Here is a 13,489-nt window from a genome sequence, read left to right as displayed (position 1 = left end):
ACTTAGGTTGGATTTTAAGCCTGTTCTCGGTCACGTGATCTGGCAACCCGGTGTAAACTAAGCTGGGGAAAAGAATGCTGTAACTCAAACACTGTTTTGGGCAGCAGCCCTATACACAAAATGCTAGTGTAAAGCTAATAATAATAATAATAATAATAATAATAATAATAATAATTTATTTATACCCCGCCAATCTGGCTGGGTTCCCCCAGCCACTCTGGGCGGCTCCCAACAGGATATTAAAAACACGATAAAACATCAAACATTAAAAACTTCCCTAAACACTGCTGCCTTCATATGTCTTCTAAAAGTCAGATAGTTGTTTATTTCCTTAACATCTGATGGGAGGCTGTTCCACAGGGTGGGCGCCACTACCGAGAAGGCCCTTTGCCTGGTTCCCTGTAACCTCACTTTTCGCAGTGAGGGAACTGTCAGAAGGCCCTCGGAGCTGGACCTCAGTGGGGGTGGAGATGCTCCTTCAGGTACACTGGGCTGAGGCCGTTTAGGGCTTTAAAGGTCAGCACCAACATTTTGAATTGTGCTCGGCAACGTAGTGGGAGCCAATGTAGGTCTTTCAGGACCAGTGTCCTGGGAAGTTGAGCTGGTATAAAGTTACACCAGATCCAAACTCCATTCAGCAGTGGGACTGCTATTGGCTGAGCTGGCCTAAACCTGGCACAGGGAAAACCAGCCTTTAAAATAATGCTTTAGTTGCATCACTCTTCTTACGAGCTTAACTTATGCCAGTTCACCAGGTCATATGATTGGGCTTAGGAACCTGCACAAACCCCGCCTCTGACTCCACCCCTCCAGGCACACCCTTTTTCCAGGGTTAACACCAACTTAAAATCCACCAGATGACTGGGTCCAGCTAAGCCAGGTTGGGGAAGACAAGCTGATGTATCTCCTGCTAAGCTGAAGATGAGGTACCGCCTGGCTCAGCCAGAGATTCCCTACATCCTCACCCGCTCCTCCTGGCAGATCTTGCTATAGGATTGCTCCCATAAAAGGCTTGTTTCCCCCCTGCCAAGCTCAGGCCAGTATGGGCAGCAGTGGCTCTGCTCCTGAATGGATCTGGATCTGGTGTGCTTCACGCTGGCATAACTTACAAGGGGCTTCCGTTACGGCAACTTATTGCATATAGGATTGCACCCTAAGGTTCAGTTATCCACATTTCCACATCAGTTTGCATTTTTTTTAAAAAAATCATTATATAAATTCAAAGCCGTTTAATGCAAATTTCTTTTCACATATGCACTTGGATGCAATTTTGTCTAGTACAGTGGTACCTCGGGTTACAGACACTTCAGGTTACAGATGCTTCAGGTTACAGACTCCGCTAACCAGAAATAGTACCTCAGGTTAAGAACTTTGCTTCAGGATGAGAACAGAAATCATGCTCTGGCAGCGTGGCGGCAGCGGGAGGCCCCATTAGCTAAAGTGGTGCTTCAGGTTAAGAACAGACCTCCAGAATGAATTAAGTTCTTAACCAGAGGTACCACTGCATACACATTTTATGCAAAGCAATTTTCTATAATCCAATGCACTCTTGTGCTATTTTCATTAATATGTAAGTGCCTTTTTTATACACCCCGTTATAGGTATTTTTGCACACGTTACAAAGCATGGCAAAATTCAGAGAAGTGCATTTCGGTTCTCAGGAGGTTTCGAAAAGTGTGAACTAGGTAGATTCATGTTTAAGTGTGAACTGAATCATTTTTCTCCCCCATTCCTATATAAAACTACCATCCTCTCTGACCATATTGATGAGTAAGTATGGAAGCTGAACTCCAGCTTCGTCTGGGGGGCATCATGGAAGAACCTTCCTCCCCACAGCACATCCTCAGCCCAAATAGCACAAAGACACAGCGAATTACTATTAGCTGCGGACGGGAAAATGTGCAGGCACCATTCTCTTTCTCTCATTTCCTAGCAAGATATTATTTGCTTTTGAAACCAGGTCTCCCCACCCCCACAGCATTCTGTAGAAAGGAGCCAAGATTTAGAGGAAAGGGCAGAAATTACTTGGCTATATTATAAAACCACCAAAGTATAAAATTTCTCATTATTTCGGCTGGCACCATGAAGTTTTCGCACAGTAGTCCCACATCTCGAGGTTTTCCTGGGCATGTTGGGCTACATTAACTGGCTGAGACTTTGAACTATTTAAATGCATCCAGGGGGAAAAAGCTCCCTGGCCCCTTTTATTCATATAAACACTACCTCTATTTACTAAAAAGTGAAATATGGCTTCTCTTTTTACATCAGATGGCTTTTACAATACAATTCTACTTATAGAAAAGTCTACGGGGAAACATTGTCTTCTTATAAATGGGGATTTGTATGATACTTCAGAGACTTTTAAAAGCCTCTATTGCTGGATTTTCCATCCTCCAAAATAGATTCTTCTGACTACAGCCCAGTTTTGGGCTCGAACAAGTCTGGTGGACACTGCTGTGAAACTGATGCTTTTGGATTTTAAGTAGTTCTGAGATGCCGTTTGTGTCTGCTAGCCATGCATATTCTCCTGTGACCACAGCTCAGTGGCAGAAAACATGCTCTGCACCAAAGGCCCCCTGGTCCAATTCCTGTAATTTCTACAAAGGTCTGAGAAAGACTCCTGTCTTGAAACTCTGGAGAGGCAATGCTAGCCCAGTGTAGTGACAAATGTTTTGAGTTTGTATAAGGCAGCTTCCTATGGCACTGTTTGTTTGCTTGCTAACACTACATTTGAATGCATTGTTTTCCATATCCCTCAATAACTTCTCATCTGCTGATATGAGTGGTTTGTATTGCAATATATCAGCAGCTCATTAAAAAAAAATTGGGGTGGAGATGAATCACATAGATTCCATGAGACTGTGTTTATTATACCACATTTAAGATGTATTTTTCTACTGATTCAGGTAAAAAAGAAGAAGACAAGAACAATGCACAACACATTCATTCTGAGATTTCTATTGTGTAGTATCCTGAGCTGAAGTTCTTTGGAGATCTGTCTGTACATGTGGCAAAGGCAGTTAGAAAACAAAGTATTTTTTAACTGAATAAAGCAATGTTATTGCAGAGCAGTGATATTGCCATGCAACAGGCCGTAAACAAGCAAACAGATCGACAAGAATGTTACAGTTGCTATCATATATACAGTGGTACCTCTGGTTACGTACTTAATTCGTTCCGGAGGTCCGTTCTTAACCTGAAACTGTTCTTAACTTGAAGCACCACTTTAGCTAATGGGACCTCCCGCTGCTGCCGTGCCGCCGGAGCACAATTTCTGTTCTCATCCTGAAGCAAAGTTCTTAACCCGAGGTACTATTTCTGGGTTAGCGGAGTCTGTAACCTGAAGCGTATGTAACCTGAAGCGTATGTATCCCAAGGTACCACTGTATATCACTTTTAGAACTATTGTGTCTGTTCTATTCACTACTCTTACAGACTTTAATATTGGTTGCACCACCAACAAGCAAGGCTAATTTCAGAGCCGCAAACTTGCCTGTATCTCTCCTCATATAGTTTAGTTTAAACATTGCAGACCTGCAAAGATGCATTTTGACCATATTTCTGCTTACTTGTACAACAAATTCGTGCAAATTTGGAAGAAGTGAAAGGAAGGTGAGGCCTGTAATTTCATTCAAGCAGGGAGTGCTTGAAGACCAAGTGCAGATACTGTATCGTGTTCAATCTACACCAAAACATTTGCGCTGGCATTAAATGGCCACTAGGGGCCCTACCAGCACTTTAGCATAAACACCTTGAGGCATCAATGCAGCTACATATTTTAAAATAAAAGAAATCCTTATTAACCTAGTCCATCCTCTTCCTTTGCTGAAAATGAGAAGAATTCTTCCTCCCGTTCCACTGCTTTGATATATCATTTCACAGGAGATGTAAAGCAGCAGCATTTTCCCTTGACCTAGCACAGAAATGACAAACTTTCATGCAAAATATGGCAGGATTGTACGTTTTAACCTGCTTCACATCTGATTGAGTTCAGATGAGAAGTGGAGCTTTAGAGAAGCACAAATATTCTTCCACTCCTTTTGTAAAACGCATGTGCCCAGGACACAAGACACACGCAGGGAAGATTTGCACTGGGTAACTCCTACAGGAACACGGAGAGCCTTTTCAGATTACAGTGGTACCTCAGGTTACATACGCTTCAGGTTACATACGCTTCAGGTTACAGACTCCACTAACCCAGAAATAGTGCTTCAGGTTAAGAACTTTGCTTCAGGATGAGAACAGAAATCGTGCGGCGGTGGCGCTGTGGCAGCAGGAGGCCCCATTAGCTAAAGTGGTGCTTCAGCTTAAGAACAGTTTCAGGTTAAGAACGGACCTCCGGAACGAATTAAGTACTTAACCCGAGGTACCACTGTATTGGTTTATAACCTCTTTTTTTGCCGGGGAGAGGTGGATATAGAGCAAAGATGACAATCTAACTTAGCACTGTTCTCTTATAGCAGTAATAAAAGTCAGACTTCTCATGTATATGCAGGTCCAAGTAAAAGGACATTGTGGGCCTATCCTGAATCCTGGACTCTAACCCCTTAACCATGCCACCTTTTGTATCAACAAAGGCAGCCCTATTGGGCAATGACACACAACCCATGGGTGCAGGCCCACAGACACAACAAGTGCCAGAAGCTCTCCCAGAACTGGGATTAAATAAGGTGTGTTTGTATTGAAGGAATGTAGCATGTCAAGCTGTCTACAATTTAGGGGTTTTTGTTGAGGGGTTCTGTTGCTGTTTTAATTGCCCTGCTTAAAATGTTGCAAATGGTTTCTAACCACTTTCAACTTATGTGTTGGGTTTTTTTTGTCGATTTTAAATTAGGGCTGTAAGATGTGCCCAGAAGCTGGGTAGAGCAGGGGTGACCCCAATCACAGTGGTTCTAGGCAAGGGGAGACATACCATATATGTTATACTACAAGTTCTTAAAGAAATGGGAGTGCCTGATCACCTCATCTGTCTCCGGAGAAATCTCTATGTGGGACAAGAAGCTACAGTTAGAACTGGATATGGAACAACTGATTGGTTCAAAATTGGGAAAGGAGTACGACAAGGCTGTGTATTGTCTCCCTGCTTATTTAACTTATATGCAGAATTCATCATGCGAAAGGCTGGGCTGGATGAATCCCTAGCCGGAATTAAGATTCCCGGAAGAAATATCAACAACCTCAGATATGCAGGTGACACAACCTTGATGGCAGAAAGTGAGGAGGAATTAAAGAACCTTTTAATGAGGGTGAAAGAGGAGAGCGCAAAATATGGTTTGAAGCTCAACATCAAAAAAAAAAAAACAAAGATAATGGCCACTGGTGCCATCACCTCCTAGCAAATAGAAGGGAAAGAAATGGAGGCAGTGAGAGATTTTACTTTCTTGGGCTCCATGATCACTGCAGATGGTGACAGCAGCCACGAAATTAAAAGACACCTGTTTCTTGGGAGAAAAGCAATGACCAACCTAGACAGCATCTTAAAAAGCAGAGACATCACCTTGCCAACAAAGGACCATACAGTTAAAGCTATGGTTTCCCCAGTAGTGATGTATGGAAGTGAGAGCTGGATCATAAAGAAGGCTGATTGCCGAAAAATTGATGCTTTTGAATTATGGTGCTTGAGGAGGCTCTTGAGAGTCCCATGGACTGCAAGAAGATCAAACCTCTCCATTCTTAAAGAAATCAGCCCTGAGTGCTCACTGGAAGGACAGATCGTGAAGCTGAGGCTCCAATACTTTGGACACCTCATGAGAAGAGAAGACTCTCTGGAAAAGACCCTGATGTTGGGAAAGATTGAGAGCACAAGGAGAAGGGGACGACAGAGGACGAGATGGTTGGATAGTGTTCTCGAAGCTACCAACATGAGTTTAACCAAACTGCGGGAGGCAGTGGAAGACAGGAGTGCCTGGCGTGCTCTGGTTCATGGGGTCACGAAGAGTCGGACACGACTAAATGACTAAACAACAACAACAACAACAACAACAACAACAACAACAACAACAACAACACACACACAGACAGACAGACAGACAGACAGACAGACAGACAGACTTTGGGATGTATCTAATGCTTGTCTTATTCAGAGTCGACTAGGGTTAAAATCCACCTTTGGCTATGAAGCTCACTGGGTAACCTTGGGACAGTCACTGCCTCTCAGCCTTTCCCACCTCACAGGGTTGTTGTACAAGTCAGATGGGGGGGGTAGGGAAACTATGTCTGCCACCTTGAGCTCCTTGGAGGGAAAGATGACATATAAATGCAATCAATCAATCAATCAATCAATCAATCAATCAATCAATCAATAACCCTGTTAATTTCAATGGGTCTACTCTGAGTACAACTCAGGTGGCTTCAACCCTCTATTTTATAAAGCTGTTCATATGTCCTGTATTTTATTTTTGTTGCTGTATACGTCTATGTTATGTTATGTTATGCATGGGGAAGAGTAGGTGAAAATATTGTTTTAAATTCTTTAGAAATAAAAAGTTCATTAAAATAGAGAGCGAGAGAGCGATACCCTTTTTTGAAAAGGGAAAGAATGCTGTGCAAATCATAGGGTATCCATTTTTGACTTGTGGATCAAGAAAGGAGGCTGGGGAAGGGAGAGTTTATCAGCAGCATAAAGTTTTATACACAGCAATTGAATGGCTCATTGTGTTAATTTCAAAGAGGCAGGACAGAGGCTCTCCACTAAAACTGGTGGGGACACGAGAGAGATAGAGCACTGCATCTATTTCTGTCAATAACTAACTCCTATTCCGGTTTGGAGCTTAGCTTTGATAAGGCGGCTCTGACTCCTGACAGGCAGGAAGGGAAACAACAACAATACAACCTGTCAGAAGGCAAACCGCAGGTAGAGAAATGGAACGTAATGGCCTCCAGAGATCTCTAGCCTTCCTTGCCCAGAAATTAATTTTCCATTTTTGATACAATGAAGATTTGATTTCCCCACAAATGAGAAGGCAGACAAAAAATAAAATAAAAATCAAACGTTTAATGCAGTTGCGCTCTCTCACTGGAGACCAATTTCCAACTATTTCACAAATTAATAATGAATGATAGAGCATCATTTCATTGCTCAGTGCTTTGGTATGTGATTTTTTAAAAAATGAACTGGATTGCGAGGGGGAGCAGGAGGAAGAGAGAAGGGGGTTAAGAGATACAGCAAGTATACAATTGCAAAGGATAACTCCAAGTTCAGCTGAAACACGTGAAAAATTCAACCGAAGTGTGACAGAGGGTGTTTCCTTGCGGCTGTTTGTTGTCAACTTATTGTGGCTCATGCTTCACAGCATCTGCATGACGTCATTGTCATCAATATGCAAGCCTGTACTTTTTCTTTGTTTAAGCCAGATTTCCCCTTACCACAGAAAATCTGAGGTAAAAATAACCTGTTGTACATCTGCAGTCCCTGCTGGTGTGGAAGCTGTTCGTGGGCGTATGTGGCACCTATTGCCACCCCCTCCTAATTCTGTTTGCTCCTCACATAAGCAGATTTGTGGAAGACCTGAAATAATAAAGAAATAAATGTTTGAGGTTGTTTAATGCTTGAGGGAGGTGGGGATGTGGCAAGGGAATCCTGGGCCTGTTCTTGCTTTTCCTCCTCTGAGGACGCTTCCAGACTTGCTATTTTCAGGTGGGATTCATTTGTTGTTGTTGGCAATGTCGAGAGACAATGGAGTTCATTGGGGGGTAAAGGGGACCCCTGACCATTAGGTCCAGTCGTGACTGATTCTGGGGTTGCGGCGCTCATCTCACTTTATTGGCCGAGGGAGCCGGCGTACATCTTCGGGGTCATGTGGCCAGCATGACTAAGCCGCTTCTGGCGAACCAGAGCAGTACACAGATACGCTGTTTACGTTCCCGCTGGAGTGGTACCTATTTATCTACTTGCACTTTGATGTGCTTTTGAACTGCTAGGTTGGCAGGAGCAGGGACTGAGCAACGGGGGCTCACCCTGTCATGGGGATTCGAACCGCCGACCTTCTGATCGACAAGCCCTAGGCTCTGTGGTTTAGACCACAGTGCCACCCGCGTCCCGACCATGGAGTTCATTAGCAGCACCAAAATGACCTCCCCAAGGTACATGTCTGGGCAGTGTGTATGGAGGTCCTGGGCTGCCCAGACGACAAGGCCCTCCTCTCAGCTTCACTGATGTGGTCCAAAGGAAAGCAGAGCGATATGTACAAAATTACATTTTATTGTATTGCGATTTTAATTCCATAGATCGAGAGAGAGAGAGTGTGGCTGGCCCAAAGTCACACAGTCTGTTTCATGGCTGTTTCACAATATCTGAAGTACCTTTGTCCAGCGCAGTAGCAGAATAAATTGTGTCTGCGTGTGCTGTGCTTGTTGAAATTTGAATCTATGAAATCTATTGCAGTTCCACCTATGCAACTTCCAAGACGTGGCAACTTTCTTCGTTGGTGTTTGGAGCTTTGTAGGTGGTCTATTCTCCTGATATAAAGGACTCTGCCAAGACCTGCCATTCATTGTGGCATTCTCTACCCGCGGCCACAGCCATTGTTTGTTCCATCGGTTTTGGAACCCGCTCTAAGTCTCTCTAAGAAGTTACTCTTCAAAGCTTTCCCTCGGAGATCGCTCAAGCCAGGACGTTTTCTTAATTTATATTTCGAACTGCCGTTTTCTATTTGCCTCTGGTATTTACACTTCTGTGTTTCATTTTTTCGCTGCATATCGTGAGCTAGTTAACCACCTTTTCTCACTGTATTATATAGAAGCATGGGCCCTGTTCCCAACCTCAAAAATGCGTATTCACATGAGTACATTCTGCCTGTATCCCTCAGCACATTTTATAAAAAGGGTCAATAGAACTCCTATTAAAGTCAGTCTAAAGATTATTTATGGTACCTGGTTCAAATCCAGGCAACCTAGCATCAACTCAGACTTTAAATCCCTTTTTTAAAAAAAGCAACATAAAAGTTTGGAATACTTGAGAGAGCCTGATTTCTTCTTGCTGCTCTTTAGAGAACAGAGTCATAAGCTCTCCTGTCTTTTTATCCTACCTTCCTTTGAACAGAAAGCAAGGTAGATTACAAACTCAAATAAATATATGGGCTGGTATCTGACTCAGTCATTCTTAGAGTAGACCCAATGGAATCGCTGGACTGTTTCCAGCGTTCTCCATCTGCTAGCACAAGGGCTGTTGCGCAAGCAGATGGGATGTTGCGCAACGAGGATACCAACCCAACAGTTGCACCCGCAGAAACTTGTTGCATATCAGCTCATGTCATCTTTTGTGCTACAAAGTTACCAGCAACCTGCATATGCATTCTCCTGCGCAACATTCCACTAGCGCAAAACACTTCGCCAGCAGAACAGCTATACTGCCAAATGACAACTTCACGCTATCATTGGATACAACTCCCTGGACTTAAATTAGCCACCCTGATTAACGAAAGCCCATTTGTTTCAATGGGTCGAATCTGAATATGGCTTAGTTTGAGTCCATGAATGGTAGCACAGCATGGGAGGGGAAAACATCATAGTTAAACTTTAAAACTTTTTATATGGGCCAATAAGGCCTACTTAGGAAAAAGTTTGATGCTGGTAGAATATAGGTTCTAGTGAAAGGGATAAAGGAGGCAGTAGGTGGCAATAATAAGATGGCTGCTGTGTGTGGCTTTTGGAGTGGAAATTACACACATTGGGTGCTATTACTTGGTGTAGGGGGTATATAATAACCCAGAGCAGGACTCTCCTGAAGAGAGTGATCAGATTCATTCAGAAAAGACCTATATTCATGAATACATATGCCTCACTGGAGGCCCAAGTGCTGGACATGGATTGTCCATCCATCCCTGGAAGAAATATTTATTTGCAGATGCAGGACCTAATCCAGAAAGGCAATTCAGTCAGGAATGTCTAGTACTGACAGCAGCGGAAGACCTGTGCTGTACTATCAGGGTGATATTCTTTGTCTGCACTCATAGGTATTCCAAAGTCCATATTAACCTGTTCGCCATCCTTACCTGCAGAGGCAGAGGCTCGATTTAGTGCATACAGTTCCTAGTCGTGTTGATGACTTTTGCCTTGTCTTTTGAACTTTTTAGCAGTGTGATTTGCAAATCCAAGCCCTGTTGTGAAATATCCGTTGCTGCAACTATTTAAGCAACTTTGGAACGGACCCGTAAGAAACTACTGAACTTTGTATAGCTAACATATGTTAGGAATGCGATCCGATGTTTTGGAAGGCTTGCCTTAGATTATGGGAGCGGGGAATACTTTGACCTATCAATCCAATAGCACCCAATAATGTCTCTTTGAGGACATCCAGTTCGGCTGCTACAGGACTCGCTTTTGAAGCCATTTCACATGGAAAGACCCATCTTACTTTTGTCGTCTTCTCCTAGGCACTATATTAAACTTATCACTTCACTAGCCACAGCCTTGCTCCAGCTGCAATGGAGTCCTGGGACTGCGGATTCTGGTTCTGAGACATGGTGTAGCGTCTGTCTAGTGGATTTATTACGGAGACTAAATCGCCAGCTATACTCAAAGAAGCAGGTGATTGTAAAGCCCTGCAAGGTGGTGAAGGGGTCGCAGGGAGGGCAGCAAATAACACTGAAGCCGCTTGGAGAGTTCATCTGCCCCACCTTACTCTTCCACCTCACACCCAACTATTTATGATGACATCATTTATTTAGCCTCACAAGCAAGAAGAGCTTGTACTAGCGGTGTGTTTTTTTTTTAATAAAAAACAACAACAGGGCAAGCTTGCAAGGCAACATTACTTCTTGAACTAAAAACCATGTCCTCTAATAAAAGCCAATTGTGTCGAACTTGTAAGATATATACAGGAAAAAGAAACAAGAAAAATATGGGTCTGCCCTTTGTATTTCAAAGGTCTGTGTGAAGTTTTCCTTTAGAACTTTCCCCTCTTTCCCCCCAGTCTCTTTTACGCATTCCTCCCCACTTTATCATCCCTCTCTCCCATTTTCTATCACATTCATGATAGCCAGCCCTTCTTTCAGGCTCTCTCCCCCTTCCTCTTCCAGATCTTTCTTGCCTCTATGCTTCACCAACTCTCCTCTGAATTTTTGTAGGTTCCTAGTGACTCAGTCAATGGCTTTATGGGAGCTCGCAGTGTGTCAGGTGACAACTGGCCATCACCTTGAAGCGAAGATATTCTATTCTTCACCACCATGTAGGGCTGCAGTAGTTCTAGGCAAGTAAATTAACTGGCCCTTCGAGCAGTGAAAAAGAATTAGAACCCAAGGAATTCCAAGGGCAGACTTCCATTTATTCTGTGCTATCCTATAATACTAACAGCAGATTCAGTCTCTGAGTCTGTTTCCTTATGAAACCAAAATGGCACCATCTAAGCATGAGGAGAAGGTCTGGGGGAACTTAAGTTTGGAGAAGTACAAAAACAATCTTTTTAAAAAATAAAAAACTTTTTTATTGAAAATATTTCAGTTAAACAAAATAAAGTGAAAAGCAGATAAAAAGAAACAAAAAGTGTATTAAAAACCCACAACCCACTATAATTCTTTTTATACTTAGCTAATATAATAGTATATAAATGATTATTGTTCTAATGCATATACAATAATTCATAACCTACTATATATTTTATTCCCCCCAAATATATTTGTCTCCCCCAAATATCATATTTGTCCATACACGGAGAGACATTGCACGTTCTTTTGTAATTCATAAAAATCTTTCATAAAAATTATTATTTTAAAAAATATTACTTCTTGCCATTTAAAATCAATCAATAACTTATAAGTAGAAAAAAAAGCTTTAGGAAATAAATCTGAAGGGGGGAACCCCCAAAAACTGCCCAATGAGAACTGAGCATATTCAGATGACATGTAATGTTGACTGAATGTTGGGGAAAGGATGAAAAACTGGGGGGGGGGGTAAGAAAATAGAAATGGACTATTCTGAAAGAATGGTTGGTTAGGTGGAACTCCACCCTACAGCATTGTGTTGCAGGCCCCAGTTGTCCCGGTATATTTTCCACCAGCATAGTCATTTTCTTACCACATTTTGTGTCCAACAAATGTTGCACCTATCTGCCTGGACTGCTTTTGAAGCTTTCATTTCCTGCGTTTATTATCCCACGGTGCAATACTTATTAGACCAAGACAAGCACCCGAGCAATCAACAAGAAAAACTATACACCACCCACCCACACAAATTTCTCACAGTTTAGCTGCATATGACTCATGAGATATGTATTAAGCACAGTGGGTGGGGACTCTTAATTTCAGTATTTCTCTGCTTGTTTTTATGGGTCCTTGCTAATGATGACTTTGGCCGCAAGCCTCAAATCATTTACTCTAGAGTAGGTCAGTGGAAGTCGACTAGCTTTTACATCCAGGCATGTGCTAAGTGGATTCCAGGTTTGAAAATCTGGCAAAATGTAAGGCAAAAAAATAATAATGTTGGAACTCTGACATAGAAGGCAGCTGCACTAACTCACCTGATGATCTGGGAATAAGGGCGGAAATCGCTGGGGAGAGTCTGCCCCTAGCCATTCCCATTTATGAAGCAAAGTGAGTAGTTGGGCATGTTTCTTGCACGGTCATCTGCATTGCATCTCCTTGTCGAAAGATCTGCTCGCTTAAATGGGCTCTGTTTGTAAAGGTTTTCTTTTTAAAGTACAAATTAAAATGGTTAATATTTTGTAGCTGGAATTTTTTTGAATGCTTGGTGCTTCGCTCCATTTCTCTTAGTAGGTGGGGATCAGATGGGGGTGAGTTATTGAAAGCTGAATCCAATCAAGAGGGCTGGCATCAAGAACTGGCTTGTTTGGGCATCTGCTGAAGGCCCACACCAGAGCAAGGACTCCACTTAATAGAGTCCCCTGGACCTGCTCCATCTTAATAGAGTCCCCTGGACCTGCTCCATCCAACCTGCTTGCTTGTTCACCTTCCTCTTGCTCTGGCCCAGTGGTGGTGAGATGGAGGAATTGCTCATTCAGGGGCTCTCTGCCTGCTAAGGAAATAAGTGAGAGGCAGGGAAGAGCCAACTAAGTCCACATCTCCACATCTCCACATCTCCACATCAGTTTGTGATGATTTAAAGGTCCTCCTGAAAATTCACCAATGCTCTAGTGCAAATTTCTCCTAATATATACGTTTCTTATTGCAATGCACACATTTTCGCAAAACACTTTCTCCTCCTATAAAGCATTTTTATGTATGTTATGTTTACTAATACATGCCTTTTAACTCATACAATTAGTGCATTTTTGTACACGTTGCTTAGGGCTACCATATGTCTGGATTTTTCTGGAAATTACCAGGATTTCAAAGGCAGAATTGATGTCAGGAAATTTCTGAACGCTTTGTCCTGGATCTTAGGCGTGTCAATCGTGATTTTTTTTTGCGTTCTTGTAAAAAAAAACCTGAACAATTTTGGGGTCCTTCCTAAAAAAGGATCAACAACTTTCGGGGTGTCCTGTTTTTGTTTTTTCCTTTTTTTAAAAAAAATAGGGCAACCCTAACATTGCTTG

The sequence above is a fragment of the Podarcis muralis genome, chromosome 8, assembly GCF_964188315.1.
Source record: "Podarcis muralis chromosome 8, rPodMur119.hap1.1, whole genome shotgun sequence".
In the NCBI taxonomy this organism is placed as follows: Eukaryota; Metazoa; Chordata; class Lepidosauria; order Squamata; family Lacertidae; genus Podarcis; species Podarcis muralis.
The sequence above is the reverse complement of the archived record's forward strand: the minus strand, read 5'-3'. Positions refer to the sequence as shown.